General features: G+C 44.2%; 1 pseudogene; it reads left to right on the top strand.

Annotated features, from left to right (window-relative positions):
- The first annotated feature begins 14,847 nt into the window (after positions 1–14,847).
- Positions 14,848–22,737, top strand: LOC134810820 (small ribosomal subunit protein eS1-like; annotated as a pseudogene).

Raw genomic sequence — 22,737 nt, 5'->3', positions numbered from 1 at the left:
CAAACAGTGTGCAGATGGCTGCAAAGCTTTCCCCAGCTCCTTCTGCAAGGGGCCTGCAGATTAAATGGAAGCCCTCATCCTCACCGCCTCCCCCTTCCAGAAAACCCAGGCCACAGCCACCTCTGAATGCTGCTTTAGAAGCTTCTTCCTCCTCGTGATTAAACCACCGCAAACAAATAAAGCACTCCATTTCCACCATAGGCTTGTTCACATGCATGCAGCCAATTGTCTTGGATCTGCCTGTGTGCCTGATTCATCAGGGTGAGGGGTTCTCCTTTGAGGTGCTTGCAAAGAGCTGCTTGCAAATAGTTGCTTAATTTTCATCTGAAAGTCTCTCTGTAGAAACCAGGCCCAGCTTTGAAGAAAGCCCTTTCTCCCCTATTAGCAAATTCTGTGTCATTCTTTTTTTTTCCTCCTTTTTTGAGATGGAATTTCACTTTTGTTGCCCAGGCTGGAGTGCAATGGTGCAATCTTGGTTCACTGCAGTCTCTGCCTCCTGGGTTCAAGCGATTCTCTGCCTCAGCCTCCTGAGTAGCTGGGACTACAGGCACCGACAACCACACCCGGCTAATATTTTTCTGTTTTTACTAGAGAGGGAGTTTCACCATGTTGGCCAGGTTGGTCTTGAACTCCTGACCTCAGGTGATGCACCTCAGCCTCCCAAAGTGCTGGGATTACAGGCGTGAGCCACCACGCCTGGGTGGAATTCTGTGTCATTCTGGATACTTATCATGACTTCAAGCATCCAGGACTCTGTCCTGGGTATCCTGAGCCTGAGGGTGTATGTGTGTCCAGCTGGCTCGGAGGTTGTCTACAGTCAGGTTGAACTTGGCCTCTGAGTGCGTGGCAGCCTCATGTGGGAAATACCACCAAGGAGCCTCATCGTGTGCTTTTAGGAGACAGTTTCTATTTAGTCATTGCTGAATCTGTTACAGACAGCGTCTCGATTTCTTGCAAGTCCTGTATGAGGTGGGTGCTATGATTATCCACATGTTCACTTGCTCTCTCTGGCCTCTTTCAGGCTCTTGCACTTCCTTTGTTCTTTTCCTGCCACAGGGTGTTTGCACATCCTGCTCTTTCTGCCTGGAAAAATTTTCCATCTCCCTGCCTCTTCACCTGGTCACCGTCTCATCTGACAGTGGAGTCACTACATCCTCAGTGACGCCTGGCCACACTGACTCAGTCACAGCAACCCCCTGTTATCTGCTTTCATGACACCAGGTGCCTCTCTGTGGTAGACACTAGCTCAGCTATGGCTTCCTATTTCTGTGAGTGTCATCCTTCCCCTTCAAGACTGTGGTCACCATAAGGGCCAGGGACATGCCTGTTCTGATTCTCATTTGTGTCTCTGGTGTTTAGTATATCCTCACCTAGAATTTGATTAATGAATGACAGCATACCCATTTTACAGATGAGAAAGTTGAGGCTCGGGAACATTATGTAACTTGCTCGGTATTAGATAGTGATGGTTTCAAGCCATCTGGCTGGTCGCTGGGTGCACACTCTTAACCCCTTCACTATTGTTCTTCTCTCATGGTAGTTCTCCAACAGCAGGAGTGAGAGAGAACTTTTGGACAGGTGTAACCAGAATCTCAGGGGTTATCCTAGAAGGTGGTGTCAGGAACATACTTGGCTATGGGCCTTCTTACTGTATTGCATAAAATACCCAGTTTTTCTGACTCGCCTTTAGTAAAGACCTTAGCAATATTGAAGCACAGTTGTCAGTAGGAAAGGGTCTATGTTTATCCTTTTTTAAAAAGGAGTCTATATCATATTTATCTTGTGGTCTGCCATGCCCCCCGATCTTCTTCAGCTTCAGTTATGCAAAATTCACACTTCTTCTCTTTACTGCCTCTCTCTTACTTGTTCAGTTTCTTTTCTGTGCTCGAGATTGCTTAGAATTTTTCCCCATTACTACAGCCTGCTTCCAACCTGTATCCCCCAGCCAGCTTGTTCTGGATTTTGTCAACAACAGTTCCAGCGTTTAGTGAGGGCTGGATTGAAGGAAAGCCTTGGAAAAGGCTGTGTGATGAAAGGAGAAGACACCTAATTGGCAGGCAGTCATCAGGGTTAATTCAAAGGCTGGAAGAAGGGCTGACCTGGAGGACTGGAAATGTCTTTGAGCTGAAGGTCATGTGCAAGTGGAATGAAGAAGGTGAGCCTTTTGGGGTGAACTGCAAGTATTTGATAATATCCCTGTCCCCATGGTTGAGGAAGTCTTGATAAGCATCCTTAATGTGATGGAGGGATTAAGGAACCCCTGGTTCTACCTGCCCAGCATGGCAGTAATATGACACAGCCAAGTTACTGATTTTTGGTTGCCCAGCTGTCATCAGCTCAACATCTTCTGTTAGTTATAGCTGCAATTTGCATTAGTTATCAATGCCAGTTTTGACTTTCCTAGTCAATAAAGTGTTCTGAGAGTGGTGACTAAGGCTGAGCACTACCCATAATCATGAGTATTACAGAGGCAAGCCTCCTTGCCCACCTACCTGCGGGTGATGAGACACCCTAGGGAAATCACTCAATTCTTTGGAGGACCCCGAATAAATGCCCAAGCCCATCTGTTCATCTGTCCATCCAACCAACCACCCTTCCTTCCTTCCATCCATCCAGACATGGATACATCCAACCACCCACCCATCTATCCATCCATCCCACTCTCTTATGCACCTAACTATCATCCACCTGCCCACCCACCAACCCATCTATCCATGCACTCACCCATGCATCTATCCACCCATTCACTCATCTAACCATCTATCCACCCACCCATCCATCCATTTATCCCTCCAACCCCTCACCCACTCATCCATTTCTCCACCCACTCAGCCATCCCTTCACTGACTCAACCATCCATTCATTCGTCCACCTGCCCGCCCACCCATTATCCACCCATCCACCTATGTATCCATCCATCTGTTGTCCTTCTGTTCATTTATTCCACAAAGACTCCTTAACCACCTGCTAGATTCTGGGGAGGTACCTGCTCTAATAATTGAGAACATGATCTCTGGAATATGATTCCCTGGGCTCAAACTGAACTGCCTCCTAGCTAGCTGCTTGGGTAAGTTATAGAAACTGTGCTTTGACTTTCTTATCTGAAAATTGGCTATTAATAGCTTCTACTTTTGCAGATATAGTGAGGATTAAATAAGATGTCACATTAAAAGTGCATCATCAGCACTCAATAGAGATTAGGTTTTACCATTCATTATTATTCTTGGCAGATGCTACAGATAACGTGGAGAGCATACGAAAGACACATGTTTTAACAAATAATGACATACAGGTGCTAAGTTCTGCAGTAGGGGAAGGTCAGAGAGCCATGGAGAGGGCCTAGCCCAATCCTGGAGCTTCAGAAAAATGTTCCCCGTTGAATTCCTGTTTTAGCTGAGACTTGTGGGATGGGTAGTAGTTGGAGATCCCAGACAGGATGTGACTGAGTTAGCCAGGGAAAAATTCGGTCCTGGCACCCATGGCAGAATTGATTGATGAGTTCTTCTGTCTCCTTTGTTTGGAAGTCCACTAGGTCTGAGAATGTCAAGTTGGGGGAGGGCGCTGACAATGATCATGACCTTCACCTGTCCTCACATGTCCTCTGTGTATCCGCAAAGCCTCTGCCTCAGTCTCCTCTTTTGGAAAGTGGGATTAGAAACCACATCTGCTTCTCTCCCAGGACTGCTAGGAAGACAAGATTGGATGGCAGGTGAGAGCTCTTTGAAAATGAAAACATTCTAGTATTTGAATGCAAAGTGTTCTTTGCCTGTGATGTTTCCTAATCTGTGAAATCATACTGGACCTCGAAGCTGTCTATTAAAAAAATAGCAAAGTGGCTGGGCATGGTGGCTCATACCTATAGTAGTTCTAGCACTTTGAGAGACTGAGGGGGGTGGATCATTTGAGGCCAGGAGTTCGATACCAGCCTGACCAATATGTGAAACCCCATCTCTACTAAAAATACAAAAATTAGCCAGGTGTGGTGGCATCTGCCTGTAGTCCCAGCTACTCAGGAGGCTGAGGCACAAGAATCATGTGAGCTCAGGATGCAGAGGTTGCAGTGAGCCAAAATTGCACCACTGCACTCCAGCCTGGGCAACAGAGTGAGGCTCTGTCTGAAAAAAAGAAAGAAAAAAGCAAAGTTAACACTTCCTCCATCTCTCCCCTGCGGGAGGCAATTTGTCAAAGATTGTTGTTGGATTTTACACACAGGGAAATCTAAGGAAAGTGTGGAAATCAGACCGGGACTCCAGACTCTGGTCTCCCTGTTTGCAGGGTCTTAAAATGGGGAGCCACTTTGGGTTCTTTCTACAAGATTGCTTTTTTAAAAACAAACAAACAAGCAAACAAAAAACTCAAAAAAAATTTTTAAAAAGCCCTGACCTAAATATTCACAAGGGACCTTAGGCAATATCTGCAAACAAAAGTGAGTGAGGAGTGAAATCTCTCTTTACAAGTAAGACAGCTCCAGAGTTGAAGCAAGTGGAAATATCTCTAGAGACAGAGACTTGGGTGGGTTTTGTTTTCCCAGTTACAAGCTATGAGAACCTGGGCAGGTTTACATCTCTGAGCTTCTGTGACCTTGTAAAATAGGCTGCATTGTGCTAAACTTGCAGGAGGAATCCCAGCATCCTCCTGTGCAGAAGGCTGGTTTCTTCCCATCCTTTTCCTTGTTCTGCCTCTCTCCTCCTCTCCAAGAGATGAATACATTTGGACCCAGTGGGGGCCTATGTTTGCAAAAGCTCACAGGTGATTCTCATGCAGCCAGCCTGGCTCTGGCAATCAGTTCTTGAACACTTCTGGAGGCACATTTACTAGTGAGGAAGGTCACTGTGTGTGAAAGGCATGCCTCATCTTCCATTCCTTTCTTCCATGAAGCAAGGCGCATGGGTCGACTGAGCTGGCAGAGTCCATGGTGTCAGCCTCCCCCACGCTTCCCTCCCTCCTTATTCCTTGTGTGCTGTACTTTGTCTTGATTTCCTGTACTCTGCAGCAAGCCAGGAGATGGTAAGATCTCAAAAAAATCATTTTTTTGGGAAATGGGATCAAGAGGGTTTTTGTTTGCTTGTTTGTTTGAGACAGGGTCTGTCGCCCAGGCTGAAGTGCAGTGGCGTGACCTTGGCTCACTACAGCCTTGACCTTCTGGGATCAGTTGATCCTCCCACCTCAGCCTCCTGAGTAGCTGGGACTGCAGGTGCACACCACCATGCCTGACTAATTTGCCTGTTTTTTTTAGAGATGAGGTTTCACCATGTTGCCTAGGCTGGTCTCAAACTGCTGGGCTCAAGCAGTCCTCCATCCACCTCGGCCTCCCAAAGTGCTGAGATTACAGGCATGAGCTGCTGTGCCTGGCCAAGTTTTTTATTATTATTATTATTACAAAAATTTCAATAAACATAAAAGCAGAGACAGCAGTTTAATGTGCTATCATATACCCATCACATAGATTTAAAAACTATTAACATTTGCAATATTTACTCCATTTGTTTTTCTGAAGTATTTACAAAATAGTTTACAGTAGTTATGTAATTGCATCCTGATATTCACCCCTACGTAATTTACTTTCCCTCTAAAAACATGAGGGCATTTTTTATATGATCATTGTCATACCTAATCAAATTAGCTGTAATTCCTTAATATCCTCTAAGATCAAGTTTACATTCAGATGTCTTGTCCTCAAAATGTCAATTATGATTATTTTTTTCCTTGAGCAAAGATAATAAGATCTCAAGATGTAATGACAGAGATTCCATGTTAGCCCTGATGTCTAAGCTCTGTGGTCCATTGTGGCTTTACTTGAAAGTCTGAGGCTAGGCGTGGTGGCTCATATCTGTAATCCCAGCACTTTGGGAGGCCAAGGTAGGCAGATCATGAGGTCAGGAGATCAAGACCATCCTGACCAACATGGTGAAACCCTGTCTCTATTAAAAATACAAAAATTAGCCAGGTGTGGTGGCGGATGCCTATAGTCCCAGCTACTCGGGAGGTTGAGGCAGGAGAATCACTTGAACCCGGGAGGCAGAAGTTGCACTGAGCTGAGATTGCACCACTGGCCGCCAGCCTGGGTGGCAAGAACGAGACTCTGGAAAAAAAAAAAAAAAAGTCTCTCACTGTGGTCTCATAATAAAAGGACACTCCAATTCCCATCTGGTCCGTGCTCCTTAATGTTAGCCCCCTCCTGTGGGGAGGAGGGGGTGACTTTCAGCGCAGGTTCAAACATTCCCAGGGCTGGCTCTGATCCCAATAAAGTCCATCGTCATGAATGAATGTTTCCCTTGCAGGATATTCTAAGTATTGTAAATAGTGCACGTGGAGTGTCCTCATGATGCCTGGGATGGTAGTGAATATTTATAGGTTTCTTTTAGTGCCTTTCTTTTTTTTAGTGTTTTCTATAGTTCCATGTTTCTACAACCCTTAGGAACATCAGAATCGTGTGTGTGGGTGCTTATTAAATAAACCAGTTCCTGGAGCTCACTCCCAGTGACTGCCAGTCTGATGATTAGGGGCTTAGCTAGGACCTAGGTTTGCAACAGCTCCCAGCTGATCTCATGCAGCCAGCCTGGCTCTGTCTCTGGCGCTGGAAGCTGGGTTGGGAACTAGTCTTTGGTGCTATTCTGCTGATACTTCAAGTTGGGCTCTTTGACTCTGTCTTGTATTGTCATCACTTGTATTCAGGTCTGTTCTTCCCCTGGATTGTAAACTCCTTGATGTCTGGGTCATCTCAGCTCATGAGCTGAGCTTTCAGTGGGTGCTCAGTGGAACAGGTGCTGAATGGAGTCAGGCTGTAGGGAGGCCAGCGTGTGTTGGTAAGTGAGAGACAAAAATCATTTTAAAAAGAATCTTTTTGCCCTTCAGTTGTGTTTGCCATGAGTTAATGTGATTTACTCTAGTGGAAGCCAGTGCAGCTTAAGTGGAGATCTTGCCCTGAAATGGAGCCAGGTTATGGATCAGCAGAGCTGCCGAAAGCATTTTGGGGGAAATGTTTCTGTGTCACCCTCAGTTGATTGAACTGAAGTTTTCACTCCGGTTTAACACCACGTGGGGGCCATTCTGACTTCTGCGGAGTGGGTATGATCAGATCTTCTGTAAAAGTGTAAGTGAGGGGGCTGGGCACGGTGGCTCACACCTGTAATCTTAGCACTTGGGAGGCTGAGGTAGGTGGATCACTTGAGGCAGAGAGTTTGAGACAAGCCTGGACGACATGATGAAACCTCATCTCTACTAAAAATACAAAAATTAGCCAGGCATGATGGTGCATGCCTGTAATGCCAGCTACTCAGGAGGCCGAGGCAGGAGAATCACTTGAACCTGGGAGGTGGAAGTTGCAGTGAGCTGAGGTTGCACCACTGCACAGTATTCCAGCCTGGGTGACAGAGCGAGACTCCGTCTCAAAAACAAAACAAAACAAAAAGTGTATGTGAGGAAACTGGAATTAAGCTTGGGGATGTTGGGGGATGGAGGTACTTCATTTACTGAACAACAAAACCATAGGATACCAATGCTGGAGGAAGAAGCATCATCCTCAGATTCTACTAACTCAACAACGCATGAGATGGGGACTTGGTGTCCGAGAGAAAAGCTACTTTTTAGGTCTTGAACCTTGATCAAACCATTTCTGAATTCCTCATACACATATAATCAGGTGCTATGAGTGGTACTGATTGGATAATCTTTCTGTCATTTCCTGTGCTAGGAAGGAAAATACATGTACAGCCAACTTCCTTGAGGGTTCGTTCTTTTGCATCAGGGTGTCTCAAACTGCTGCCCTTAAAACACCTGTAAGAGAATCATCCAGGCGGCTTGCTCGCTCTGCATGCAGGCCCTTTAGAATCAGAGTCAGAATCCCTGGGGCTGGATCCACAAAATGAAATGACATTTCAACGAGTTTGTCATCATGTGAGAGAGAATAGGTGAGTATTTGGATACCTATAATACAAAGTAGATTCAAAAAGAATGACTTGATTATTTTAAATGTTGTGTTTAAAAAAATTTAATACAGAAAAGGCTGAGCACGGTGACCCATGCCTGTAATCTTAGCACTTTGGGAGGCGAAGGCGGGTGGATCATTTGAGGTCAGGAGTTCAACACCAGCCTGCCAACAAGGTGAAACCCCATCTCTATTAAAAACATAAAAATTAGCCAGGCAGTAGTGGTGCGTGCCTGTAATCCCAGCTACGGGGGAGGCTGAGGCAGGAGAGTTGCTTAAGCCTGGGAGGCAGAGATTTGGTGAGCTGAGATCGTACCACTGTACTCCAATGTGGGTGACGATTGTCTAACCACCACTAAAATGGGTTCTGAGTCCAACTATTAACATGAAGATGACATCCATTGTGGTCGTGTACATTTTGTTGCCTTTCCGGGGTGAAGGACATTGGTGACCATTTGTTTCCTCTGGAACGGTCGATTGGTCATGAACTTCCTGGTCCAGGTAGTCACTGTGTCATTCATGATGGTGGTTGATCCTCAGGTAGTTAGGGAGGAAAATAAACAAGAAGTTATATATTTAAAACCACGTTTCAATTTTAGACCTGATTAATTGACTTAATAAAGGGCATTAGCACTTCTACTTCCTACAGTCCCTCCCTTTACTTCTGGAAACTAGTTATTTCTAGGTTGTTTTATGTTGTTAAGGTTGACCACCTTCTCTTTCTGTTCTGCAATCATAGTCCTATCACTAGCCTTTTGTCATGGTCATTCAATTCACAAGTTGCTTATTTTTTAATTCCTTGGCTGACTAAATTTTATTATGAAGACTTTTTTTTTTAAAGAGCTCAGAAATACTGTATTCTTTAAGTTCTTCGACATGTGATCATGTCTTTTGCCTATTTTGATTGGGCAATAATTTAGCTGGCTATAAAATTCTTGGATTATACTCTATTTCCCTTAGAAATTATAAGCACCCATCCACTGACATTTCATTGTGCTTTATTTTATTTTATTTTATTTTTGAGATGGAGTCTTGCTCTGTCACCCAGGCTTGAGTGCAGTGGTGCAATCTCGACTCACTGCAAGCTCTGCCTCCCGGGTTCACACCATTCTCCTTCCTCAGCCTCCCGAGTAGCTGGGACTACAGGCGCTCACCTCCATGTCTGGCTAACTTTTTTGTATTTTTAGTAGAGATGGGGTTTCACCGTGTTAGCCAGCATGATCTCAATCTCCTGATCTCATGATCCACCGGCCTTGGGCTCCCAAAGTGCTGGGATTACAGGTGTGAGCCACTGTATGAGCCCAGCCTCATTGTGCTTTATACTAACCCCCTTTCCCTGGCCTCTTCCAGCTTGTCTTCTTCTCTCCCAGTAGTTTCTTCATGAAGAGGCCATGTGCTATATTCCGTGAGATATTTCACACTCAAAGAAGACTTCTTTTATACTCTTTTGATAATTTGTCTGGGAATCACTGTCTTGATTTATAAGGGAGTTTGTAATAAATACAATAAAAGAGAAACACAATATATTTTGAGACATCAGAGAAGGGAGAAACCAATTCTATTAATATTTGGGGTTAGCAGGGAAGGCTTAGTTAAGAGGTAACATTTGAACTAAGCCTTGAAATAAGGGAAGGATTTGGCCATGCAGAAATGGCGAGAGAGTAGAAGCAAGACATGATGGTTAGTGGTATGTATCAATTTGACTGGGTTGTGGGGTGCCCAGATATTTGGCTACACGTTATTCTGGGTGTGTCTCTGAGGTATTCTGGATGAGGATAACATTTAATTGGTAGACTGAATAAAGCAGATTGTCCTCCCCAATGTGGGTGAGCCTCATCCAATCCATTGAAGGCCTGAACAAAACAAAAAGGTAGAGTCACAGAGAATTTGCTCTTTTTACCTGATTATATTTGAGTTGGGACATCAATCTTGTCCTGACTTTAGATGTGGACTCGAGTTGGAACTATATCATTGGCTGTCCTGGGTCTCCAGCTTGCTGGCTGCAGACTCCAGGTCTCCTTAGCCTCCATAACCATGTGAGCCATCCCTTACAACAAATCAATCTGTCTCTCTCTATGTGTATAGCTCTACCTCTATCTCTCTGCTCTTTCTCTGGAGAACCTAGAATAATACACAAGTTTATATTAGAGAAGAGGATGACCCAAGGAAAAGCATGGCGGCAGAAAAGTGCAAAGAGGGTTTGGGAAGACTGGGGTCCTGATGGGGAGTTCGGATTTCTCTTTGTGTAGCATGGAGAATCCTTGAAAATATTCAAGAGGTGAAAATTGTATTTGTGGAAGAACACCAGGAGTATGTGAAAAGAAAAACACTCACTCCATTTTAACTCCACTGAAGGGGACATCAACGGGATGCACTGGGGACATGGGTTGGAGGGTAGTTGAGGCCATATCTGGAGGATCTTTACTTCTAGTCTGAGTCTGAAGTTATCTTTCTGGGGAGTGGGAAATTACAAATCTTTGAGCTCCACTCAAGAGATGGTTTTGCTAACAATGGCAGGGCGACGATGGTGGTGGTGGTGGTGGTGGTGGGAAACTGTTATCATGAATTCTAATTGAGCTTCTGTTATTCTAGCCAAGAAAATTGGGGAATGGACTTTCAGTAGAATAATACAGATCTGGGAATCAACTGTATGGAGGAGGTAGTTATAGGTGACGAGATGTCTCAGGGACAAAGTTTGGTAGAAGGAGAAAAGATACTAGGCTGCTACAAAAAGAATTGCTGTTTTTGCCATTACTTTTAACGGCAAAATCCGCAATTACTTTTGCACCAACCTAATAGGATGCAAACTTCGGAGCCATCTGCATCAGAGGGATTGATGAAGATCAACAAAATTTGGGAACACAGGAAAGGAGCGGGGAGGGTAATGACTTGAGGGCATAGCCGGGATAATCAAGGTTTTTCTTGTTAGCATGTGGAGACTTAAGCATGATTATATGTTAAACACCTGGCACATACACGGTGCAAAATGTTTATGAGTGAAATGACAAGGGAAGGTGGTGAGTCATGGGAGTTCCAAGGGAACGGGTGATAAAGGCAGGTCTCAAATGAGGCACAAGTGAAGAAGGTAGCTTGGGAAAGGAGAAGGATGCTTCTCCTTATAACATGGGAAAGGCAGAGGAAGAGGATCAAGATACAGTGATCTAGGGATGAGATGGAAGTGAGTTGAGAGAAATCAACTCTGGGCTCTGAAACCCCTAGGGCTGGGTTTGGGGGGCTTTGAGATATGGAAGAGGTTTAACGTCAATTGTTATAGCAAATATGGTTTGGAATTTATTTGTGATGCTTAAAAATATTGCTGAACAGAAGTGAAGTCTACCCTAGAGTTGGATGGTGAGATTATTTAGTGGAACTACCAGATCCATGTTGTGATTCTTTCCAGTATCATTCAGCAGCCCTTGGGCAGTTGCGAGGCAAGTCATCAATGGGGTATGGAGATTTTCCAGGTGGGTGTGGTTGAAGGAAGGGAAGAAAGAGTTTAGGAGCACATTACAAGAAGAAGGTGACTGTAAGGTCCAGGCTGAGCAGGAAGGTAAAGCAAGAAGTAAACATGAGGTTGTGAAGAGAAGTTTAGAGGGATGAGGAGGCAGGAGAGGTGAACAGTTGCAGGATGTAGCTAGAGTGGCGATGTTAGATCTTGGGGCCAGAGAGCTTTACAATGATGATGAAGATCAAAGGGCATTAGAATCAAGCTATAAAGAGCCACTGTTTGATGTTGGGATGTGAGGATGCTGCAGGTGGATGTCTGCACATTGATGGTGAGAACATGGTCACCCTGGCCCTGCTGGGTCTTTGCTAAAGAGACTGTGCTCTGTTCTTGGGGCCGTTTTCATCACCTGATTAGAGCAGTGGTCCCCAAATGGTGTTCTTTTGGCCATCTGTATAAAATGTTCATAGGTCAAGGATAAAATGGAAAAACAGAGACAATGTCACAGAAATGTGCCCACCAGTGAAAGACCACCAGCTGTCCTTTTTGGAGGATTGTTCTTTATTCTAAAAATGTATATATTCTATTCTATTAAAACATTTTTGTATTGGCATTTTTTTTCTCTTTTATGAAATGCAATGGGGTAGAAATTTGTAATGTATCCAATTCTCCTGTCTTCATGTATTGCCCTGTGGTGGGGGAGGGGATGTGGCTAGTACTGGCCAAGAGGCTGGGGGCAGAGGTGCAATGTTAGACTTCTAGCCTGGAGCGTTTAATTCTTAGTACAAGACTCCTAACATTCTTCTCCCTCTGTTCCCTACTTGGTGATACTCGAGGTATTGCAACCCCCATTAACCTCTGTCTTAGGGCAAGTTTGATGGGAAACAGAGCACCCCACACCTCCCTGCAGATGTAGCATGAGTGAGAAAAACAACTTCTGATGTTTGAAGTTACCAAGATTTAGGAGTTGTTTGTTATTGCAGCAAAACCTCACCTATTCTGACTAATCATGGTGGAATTTCTCTGTGTGTGTGTGTGTGTGTGTGTGTGTGTGTGTGTGTGTGTGTGTGTGTGTGTAACTGGTAGTTTAAAAAAGTTCCTTCTTACCCAAAAGAAAAAAAAGATAGCAACCTTATGTTGGTTCTCAAATTAAAAAAATATTTTTACTTGTTTATAAAATAGAAAAATCTGAGAATCTGTAGCTTAGAGAACTACAGTGTGGGATGTCTATAAAGACCAAGTTATTTTATCAGCTCCTAACACCCCTTAATAGAAGCTTAGCCAAGACTTGCACTATTTCAGTCTTTCCCATTCCACATTCCATGGACTCTTGAAGAGACATTGATGAAACGGTGCAGCCATGAACCACCCTCACTCAATCCTAGTGGCAGAACCCCCCCTTTTACTGCAGAATGAGCTTCTTGCTACAGTGATACTGCAACCCCTTAGATATATCCTGTACTAATTAAATTAAAACACGACCAATACTTTTGCTTTGTTGTCCCCCAAATTAAACAACTTAATCATGAGAACCCAGAGAATTGGATTTAGTGTAACTGATTCCAAACTGTCAGTAAGAACATAACTAAGTTATATTTTTCTCCAATTCAAATAAAAGAAAATTGACAATAAAATGCTGATGAATATGTGTAGCTCAGGAGGTAGAGACTGCTTTGAGATGCAGAAGTGTTTGTTTTTTTAATCTATATTCTTGAGTAAAGAAAAAATCCATCTCTCTTTCCTAGAGGGGAAGACTTTCAGAGCTGGGCTTGGCAACAGCCTGACTATCGGAGGCTGAATTAAACAAATAGGTACCTCCCTGGAGTGAATGGTGCTTTTCTCCTGTTTGGGGAACCGTGCTTTTATGGTGGAGTTTGCGTTCTGTCTTGGTCTCCGGATGTGTGTATCTGTGGGTGGATGTCTGCAAGTAAATGGCAGTGTATACCTGTGTGGGTGTGTACAAAATTCCCATGTGAATCTCAGCTTTGTGGGGATCTCCGGTTCTTGAGCCCAGTAGATGCCATTTGAAGAAAAAATCACTTGAAAATGAGACAGAAAGAATGGAAACTAAATCCTAGCTCTAAAGGCACCAGGCTGATTAAAAAACAAAACAAAACAAAACAAAACAAAAAACCTCTGGATCTTCTTTGTATTGGACTCTACCTACCTCTAAATGACATTTCTGTTTCCTATGAGATCATTAGAATGAAAAAGATCCTGAGCACGAAAGAGCAGATACTGTGTGATAGTGTGTATATCAGGGTGTCAGCTGTGACACTGCTGACATTTTGGCTCAGCAATTTCTCTGTTGTATGTGTGGGGGTTCCCTGTGCATTTCAGGATGTTGAGCGGCATCCCTGGATCCCTGGACTCACTGGATGCAGTAACACAACTCTCCCCAAGTAGACACAACCCCCAGTGTCTCCAGATATTCCCTAATGTCCCCAGGGGGCAAAATAGCCCCATCTGAGAACTGCTGCTTTCATAAAGTACAATGTCAGGTGAAATAGGTGGAGGCTGTTTGTAGTCAGGGGTTAATAGAGATGGAAGAGACCCCAGGAATATCCTGGAAGGGGCTGTAATATTTTGTTTCTTGAATTGGGTGTCAGTAATATGGAGATGTTCGGTTTTTTTTGTTGTTGTTGTTGATTTTGAGGCAGGATCTTGCTCTGTCACCTAGGCTGGAGCCCAGTGGCACCGTCATGGCTCACTGCAGCCTCTGCCTCCTGGGCTCCAGCAGTCCTCCCACCTCAGCCCTCCCTAGTAGCTGGGACTACAGGCATGTGCCACCACAGTTGCCTAATTTTTTATTTATTTATTTTTTGTAGAGAGGGTTGTCTCACTATGTTGCCCAGGCTGGTCTCAAGCTCCTGGGCTCAAGCAATCTGCTCACCTCGGCCTCCCAAAGTGCTGAGATGACAGGCATGAGCCACTGCGTCTGGCCAGTATGTTCAGTTTGTAAGAAAAGTACTGTGTTGACCTCTTCTATGTGCACATTTCTTTAAGTAATAATTCAATAAAGCATTTAGAAAAATTGGTCATAATAGGAGTCATTTGTAGAGTGATTGGCGTGAAAGCTGATCACCTTAATTTGAACTACTCTGAAATGAGCACCAGGGGCCACCAAGAGGACCCTTTCAAGGTGTCATAGCCAAGGAGAGGAGTGTGTTGTGTACATCTCTGCATAAAGGATTTGCTGGTTACATGGAAGGATGAAGCCTCCTTCTGAGGACAGAGGCAGCAAAGCAAGTGGAAGCCCAAAGCATTGAGCTTTCTAAATGGACTTTGCTAAAATCTTGTGGATGACTCATGCTCTTAACATACACCCATGTACATATTGTCCATATAAACATTAATTCTGTAACAAGGCCCACACTTAAGGGTTTTTTTTTTTTTCTTTTGTGACAGTCTTGCTTTATTGTCTAGGCTAGAGTACAGTGGCATAATCGTGACTCACTGCAACCTCAGCCTCCTAGGTTCAAGCAATGCTTGTGCCTCAGCCACCCGAGTAGCTGGGACTACAGGTGCACAACACCATGCCTGGGTAATTTTTGTATTTTTAGTAGAGACGGGGTTTCACCATGTTGGCCAGGCTGGTCTCAAACTCCTGGCCTCAAGTGATCTGCGCACCTCCGCCTCCTAAAGTGTTGGGATTACAGGTGTGAGCCACTCCGCCTGGGCCCACACATAAGGTTTGAGTTGAGATAGAGAAACTCTGGCAGTACTGAGGAATTGGGCCACAGTCTCTGGGAAATATGCACAATTTCTGGAATCTTCTCTACTTCCAGAGTTCCCACTTTCTGTCTCCTGTTTATTCAACAAACTTGTATGGAAACACAGTGTGTCTAGAACTTGCCAGGCGTGGAGGATAAAAGATGACTGAGATCGGGCATGGTGGCTCATGCCTGTAATCCAAGCACTTTGGGAGGCCAAGGCAGGCGGATCACTTGAGGGCAGGAATTTGAGCACAGCCTGGCCAACATGATGAAACGTCTCTACTAAAAATACAAAAATTCGACAGGCATGGTGGCATGCACATGTAGTCCCATCTACTTGGGAAGCTGAGGCAGGAGAATCGCTTGAACCCAGGAGGCAGATGTTTCAGTGAGCTGAGATCACACCACTGCATTCCAGCCTGGGAGACAGAGCAAGATTCCATCTCAAAAAAAAAAAAAAAAAAGATGACTGAAATACAGACTCCCTCAGAGTTGACTCTAACACAAACTAGGTAAGAGCCCAAGGTCTGGCTGGGCAGACACCTTGATCGGCCTCATCCTGCAGCGTCTACTAGAATGAAGAACACTTTTTTCTTTACCCATGAAAATGTTTTGTGCTTCATACCCACAAGTGCAATTTCTGTTAATTGTGCAAAATTTGTCGCATAACTCTGCCTGTATTCTTAGCATTTTTCCTTTGAGAGATTTCTCAGCACATCATCTTTGGACTATGTGGAATTGGAAATTTACTTAGAGTCAGCAAGTACAGGAAAGTCAATTCTTAGTCAAGAGTTAGGTTTTCAAAGACAGTGGATAAAATAAAAAATCAAGATTTGATGTACAATCAAGATTATACGTGCAAATCCCCTCATCATTCATAAAGTTTAGCAGTCAGTCTTACCGTGGCTCACCAGGTCCAATCCATACTTCTTCCTCCACGATTGGAGCAGAGGGTGATTTTTTTTCTGAGCAACTGATGAAGTCATTTAGAGACCATTTGCAGTAGAAGCCATGTGTACTAGAGACCAATCAATGTGCCCTCATGGCAGCATTTCTGCCTCTCTCCCTCTTTGTTCTTGCCAAGTACCCACACTTCATTTTCCATAGATTGAAAGAGCCCAAGTTGGGCCTATGTCTAGGAGTACAATTGCTGGGTCATTTGGTAACTCTATGTAGAATTGTTTGGGAAGTTGTTAAACTGTTTCTCACAGTGGCTACACCATTTTAATTCCTACCAGCTGTGTATGAAGGTTCTAGTTTCTCTGCATCCTCACCAACACTTGTTATTTTCTTTTTCTTTTTTTTTTTGAGACAAAGACTTGCTCTGTCACCCAGGCTGGAGTGCAGTGGCACAATCTCAGCTCACTGCAACCTCTGCCTCCAGATTCAAGTTACTCTCCTGCCTCAGCCTCCCGAGTAGCTGGGATTATAGGAACCTGCCACCAGGCCTGGCTAATTTTTGTATTTTTTTTAGTACAGACAGGGTTTCACCATGTTAGCCAGGCTGGTCTCACACTCCTGGCCTCAGGTGATCCACCTGCCTCGGTCTCCCAAAGTGCTGGGATTACAGGCATGAGCCACTGCACCAGGCCAATTTTCTCTATCTTCGATTCTAGCCATGCTTATGGGTATGAAGTGGTATCTAATTGTGGTTTTGATTTCTGTTTCCCTGATGATGAATTTCATTGAGCATCTTTTCATGTGCTTATTGGCCACTTGTATGTCTTCCTTGGAGATGTGCCATATTTTCATATTCAAAAATGAAAGCACAGGTCCACACAAAATTTTGTACATGAATAATTACAGTAGCATCACTCCTAATAACCCAAAGAGAGAATTAATCCAAATGCCTATCACCAGATGAAGAGATACCCCTATTGTTTTCTACCCACATGGTGGAATATTATTTGATCACAAAAAAGAGGAAAGTACATACGCTACAGCGTGGATGAACCTTCAAAACAGATGAAAGGTCACATTCTACATGATTTCATTCAGATGGAAATCTACAGAAATAGGAAGTCGATTAGTGGTTGCTTAGGGCTGGTAGGGGCATGGGAGGATGGGGGTGTTAGCTAAAGGGTATGAGGTTTCTTTTTGAGGTCATGAAATGTTCTAAAATTGACTGGTAATGTTTGTGTATATCTCTGAATATATTGAAAACCATTGAAATGTAAAAAATGCAAAGAAAAAGGAGCCCAAGTTGCAATTTTATTCAACACTTGATTGGCTTTAAAAATAGATTCCAGGCTGGGCATGGTGGCTCACACCTGAAATCCCAGTGCTTTGGGAGGCTGTGGTGGGAGGATTGCTTGAGGCCAGGAGTTCCAGGCCAGCCTTGGCAACATGACAAGACCCTGTCTGTACAAAAAAAGAAAAAATAAATAACAGCTGGGTGCAGTGGTTCACACCTGTAATCCCAGCACTTTGGGAGGCAGAGGCGGGCAGATCACCTGACATCAGGAGTTCAAGAGCAGCTTGGCCAACATCCTGAAATCCCGTCTCTACCAAAAATATAAAATTTAGCCTTTTGGTACTCCGAGCAGCACCATGGCGGTTGTTAAGAACAAGTGCCTTATTAAAGGTGGCAAAAAGGGAGTTAAGAAGGAAGTAGTTGGTCCATTCTCTAAGAAAGATCAGTATGATGTGAAAGCACCTGCTATGTTCAATATAAGAAATACTGGAAAGACTTGGTCGCCAGGACCCAAGGAACCCAAATTGCATCTGATGGTTTGAAGGGTCTTCTGTTTGAAGTGAGTCTTGCTGATTTGCAGAATGATGAAGTTGCATTTAGAAAATTCAAGCTGATTACTGAAGATGTTCAGGACAAAAACTGCCTAACTTCTATGGCATGGGTCTTACCTGTGACAAAATATGTTCCAAGGTTGAAAAATGTTCAACAATGATTGAAGCTCATGTTGATGTCAACACTACCGATGGTTACTTCTTTCTTTTGTTTTGTGTTGGTTTTACTAAAAAACACAACAATCAGATACTGAAGACCTCTTATGCTCAGCAACAGCTGTCTGCCAAATCCAGAAGAAGATGATGGAAATCATGACCTGAGAGGTGCAGACAAATGACTTGAAAGAAGTGGTCAATAAATTGATTCCAGACAACATTGGAAAAGATATAGAAAAGGCTTGCCAATCTATCCTCTCCATGATGTCTTCATTAGAAAACTAAAAATGCTGGAGAACCGTGGATTTGAAAGGCATGGAGCTTCATGGTGACGGTAGTAGTTCTGGAAAACCCACTAGGGACGAGACACACACATGCTAAAGTTGAATGAGCTGATGGATATGAACCACCAGTCCAAGAATCCGTTTAAAGTTCAGACTTAAAACAGTAGCAAATAAGAAGTCCTATTTGTGAAAAACAAACAAGAAACAACAATGAAAGAGCAAAATTAGGCTGGTGTGGTGGTGTATGCCTGTAATCCTAGCTACTCAGGAGGCTGAGGCATGAGAATCACTTGAACCCGGGAGACAGAGGTTGCAGTGAGCCAAGATTGCACCATTGCACTCCAGCCTGGGCAACAGAGTGAGACTCTCTCCAAAAGGAAGAAAAAAAAAAAAAGTATCCGGGCTTGGTGGCATGCGCCTGTAGTCTCAGCTACTCTGAAGGCTGAGACGGGAGGATGGATTGAGGCCAGGAGTAATTTGAGGCTGCAGTGAACTATGATTGTGACACTGCACTCCAGCCTGGACTGCGGAGCAGGACCCTGTCTCTTGTACATACATACATACACACACACACACACACACACACACACACACACACACACACACACACACACACACATACACATACATACATACATACCCAGGTTCTACCTCTGGTGATTCTGACTCAGTAGGGTGGGATATCCCCTAGGGATCCTGCTGTTCAGCCTGGTCTGGGATCCACTTTTCATTGGGAACTGAGACACTGGCTGTGAGCCTTTCTGTCCTGAGATGTAGAGGTCATGGCGATGCAGGTTCAAGCTTAAGGAGACCTGACTGTGCGTTAGGTATTGTGCTGAACATCATCTCTTACTCTCACAGCAACATCCTTAGAAGGTTAATGATGTATCCGTGCTCTACAGATGAGGAACTGAGCTTTCAGAGGAGTTTAGCTTGTTTAAAACTTATTCTTCCTATTGGAAACTTCGTACCCTTTGACCAGTGTCTCCCATCCCCTCCCTTTCCTTCACCCCAGCCCCTGATAACCACTGTCCTACTCTCTATTTCTGTGAGTTCAACTTCTTTAGATTCCACATATAAGTAAAACCATGCAGTATCTGTCTTTCTGTGCCTGGCTTATTTCACTTAACACAATGTCTTTCAAGTTCATCTGTGTTGTTGAAAATGACAGGATTTCTTTCTTTTTTAAGGGTTAATAGTATTCCGTTGTGTGTATATAGTACATTGGCTTTATCCTTTCATCCACTGATGGACACTTAGGTTGATTCTATATCTTGGGTATTGTGAATAGAGCTGCAGTGAACATAGGAATGTAGGGATCCCTTCGACATATTTTGATTTTTTTTTTTTTTTGGTCTATATCCAGAAGTTGGGTTGCTGGATTATATGTTTTGAAATCTATAGCACAGCAGCGTGACTATAGTCAATAATAATGTATCTTTCAAAATAACTAAGTGGGCACATTTCAAATGTCGCATCATGAAAATTGTCGGTAAATTAGGGGATGGATGTGTTCATTAGTTTGATCTAATCATCCCACATTTTATACACGTACCAAAACATCACATACATGGGTACAATTATGATTTGTCAATTAAAATAACTTTAGTTAAAAAAATAACTTGTTCAAAGCCCCAGTTGGGATTGATGGAGCTTGGACATGCACCAAGGCTGTTGCTCTCAGGCCCACAGAGTCCTTTGTCCACGAATGTTGAAGCCCTACCTGAGATTTCTACTGAGATCAGTGTAGGGATTCAATGTCTCAGAATCATCCCATCCTCCAGGGCCCACAAGTCCATGACCGCTGCCTCTACCCCCGACCCTACTGACCTGAAATGTGGCCCCTGCTTTCATTTCCAGGAGCATACAACACTTACACCAAGCATTGATGGGTTTTGTTGACTTCATTTGAGATGTGGGGCCGTGGAGAGGGTCCCATGATCCTTGCTTGGTGTTGGCCAACTCATTGACTTCTCTCCTTTGACTTCACCCTTCCCTTTTCTACTCACCTCCTCTGTCATGGATTGCTCTGGGAATTCTGAGCCGTGGTTCCTTTATTTTGCAGATAACCTTCATTCTTCTCTGCAATGAATCCCAAAAGTGTGTAGTTGAGCTGACTGCAAGGTGCTTGACACGCAAGAGAATTTACAAATGGGATTCGGCCTCTGGAAAGTGGTGGTAGTTCCAGATTTATGTGGATGTTACTTTGTTTTTCCCTATAAGATCTATTCTTCAAACTATCAAGCTCTTGGCTCCTGGCTGCAGTCGTTTGCTGGTGGCAGTGGGCTGGGTACTGCCTCCGGGGAGAAATGCTGCCCACTTAGAGAAAGGGAAACTGGTTCTCTTTAAGAGGCAGAGGGAGGTTTCCAGTGCCAGTTTGTTTGGAGGCAAAATGGCTGTTGTATTAAAATTGCCCAAACTTGGGCTGGTGCCTTGTGTGTTTAGAGCTCAAAGCCACGATTGTTTTCTTTTCTTTTTTTTTTTTTTTTTTTTTTTTGGTGGTTGGTTTTCCATCTTTTTGCTTGGCAGGTTTCTGCTAATAGCTTCAACCTCAAGAGGCCCATTATACAGACACTAATAGCACCTACTATGTGTCAGTCTGTAGTGCCTACTATGTGCCAGGCATTGGAGATAATATAATGATGAACAAGATAAACATGGCATTTGGAAAAGAGAGTCTAGTTCCCACTCTCAGCCCACCCCAAAGAGAGGCCAGAATTGGGCTTCCAAAGATCTCAGATGCCCTTGCAGCACCTCCCTGAAGAGGACGGGTGAAGCTTTGGTGTCTGCAGAGAATTTGGCTGGACAATCCCTCAGTTTTGGAACGATGGGAAGGAGCTGCCATCTGTGTTTAAGATGAGAAGTGGGGGAGTGGCTGGATATCAGAGGAAGCCAAGATGAAGAGAAGGTTTTTGTGAGTTCCTATGCATAGTGGAGACCTGTTCTAGTGAGGGTCCCTGGGGCTGAGCCTGTGGGTCAGTGGAATGATGCTGTGAGGAGGGTCTTGCTATAGCAGGTGGCCCAAAGAAAGTTGATGGATCATGAGCAGCTGGAAGAATGGAGAGTTCGGGGGATGTAGTTCCTACTTGGCTTTCCAACAGTGTGTAAGCCCAGAATTCTTACATAAGCCCATGGAGAAGAAAAAGGAATGCTGGTAACGACAAGATTGAATTCTCCACCTGCCAGGCATCCAGGGACTCAGAGCAGATTTAACTGAAGTTACAGAAATAGGAATGTGACATTTCCTACATCCGGGTGTGCTAGAGCAAATGGATTCCCTCTCTGGTTTTTGGGGAAGGAGAATGCTAACATACAAGACTCCAGGTTTTCGCTCTTAAACCTGGTGCCTAGAGATGCATTTTCTACTGGATGCAGACAGAAGCTCCATATAGACATATCCATCGCTGCATCTCTCATGCCTTGTGTTCTCCCTAATTTTCCCTTTTTAACCCACAGAGGAAGAAAGTTCCAGCATCACTTCTGGCCTTTCAAGAGTGAGTTAGGTGGCCAGGTGGGGTTATTCATGCCTGTAATCTCCTACTGAAGGGGTGGCCTGCCCCTCCACACCTGTGGGTATTTCTTGTCGGGTGGGATGAGAGACAGAAAAGAAATCAGACACAGAGACAAAGTATAGAGAAACAACAGTGGGCCCAGGGGACCGGCGCTTAGCATACTAAGGACCTGCACTGGCACCAGCCTCTGAGTTCCCTCAGTTTTTTATTGATTATTATCTTCATTATTTCAGCAAAAAGGAATGTAGTAGGAGGGCAGGGTGATAATAAGGAGAAAGTCAGCAACAAACATGTGAGCAATAGAATCTATGTCATAATGGAGTTCAAGGGAAGGTACTATGACTGGACGTGCATGTAAGCCAGATTTATGTTTCTCTCCACTCAAACATCTCAGTGGAGTAAAGAATAACAAGGCGGCATTGCTGTAAACATGTCTCGCCTCCCACCATAGGGCGGTTTTTCTCCCATCTCAGAATTGAACAAATGTACAATCGTGTTTTATACCGAGACATTCAGTTCCCAGGGGCAGTCAGGAGACAGTGGCCTTCCTCTATCTCAACGGCAAGAGTCTTTCCTCTTTGACTAATCCACCTCAGCACAGACCTTTTATGGGTGTCGCGCTGGGGGACCGTCAGGTCTTTCTCATCCCACGAGGCCATATTTCAGACTATCACATGGGGAGAGACTTTGGACAATACCCAGCTTTCAAGGGCAGAGGTCCCTGCGGCTTTCCACAGTGCATTGTGACCCTGGTTTATTGAGACGAGAGAATGGTGATGACTTTTACCAAGTATACTGCTTGCAAACATTTGGTTAACAAGACACATCCTGCACAGCCCTACATGCCTTAAACCTTGATTTCATACAACACATGTTTTTGTGAGCTCCAGATTGGGTCAAAGTGGTTGGGGCAAAGTGGCTGGGGCAAAGCTACAGATTAACAACATCTCAG

The sequence above is a fragment of the Pan troglodytes genome, chromosome 7 (assembly GCF_028858775.2).
Source record: "Pan troglodytes isolate AG18354 chromosome 7, NHGRI_mPanTro3-v2.0_pri, whole genome shotgun sequence".
NCBI classification, from domain to species: domain Eukaryota; kingdom Metazoa; phylum Chordata; class Mammalia; order Primates; family Hominidae; genus Pan; species Pan troglodytes.
The sequence above is the reverse complement of the archived record's forward strand: the minus strand, read 5'-3'. Positions and strand labels throughout refer to the sequence as shown.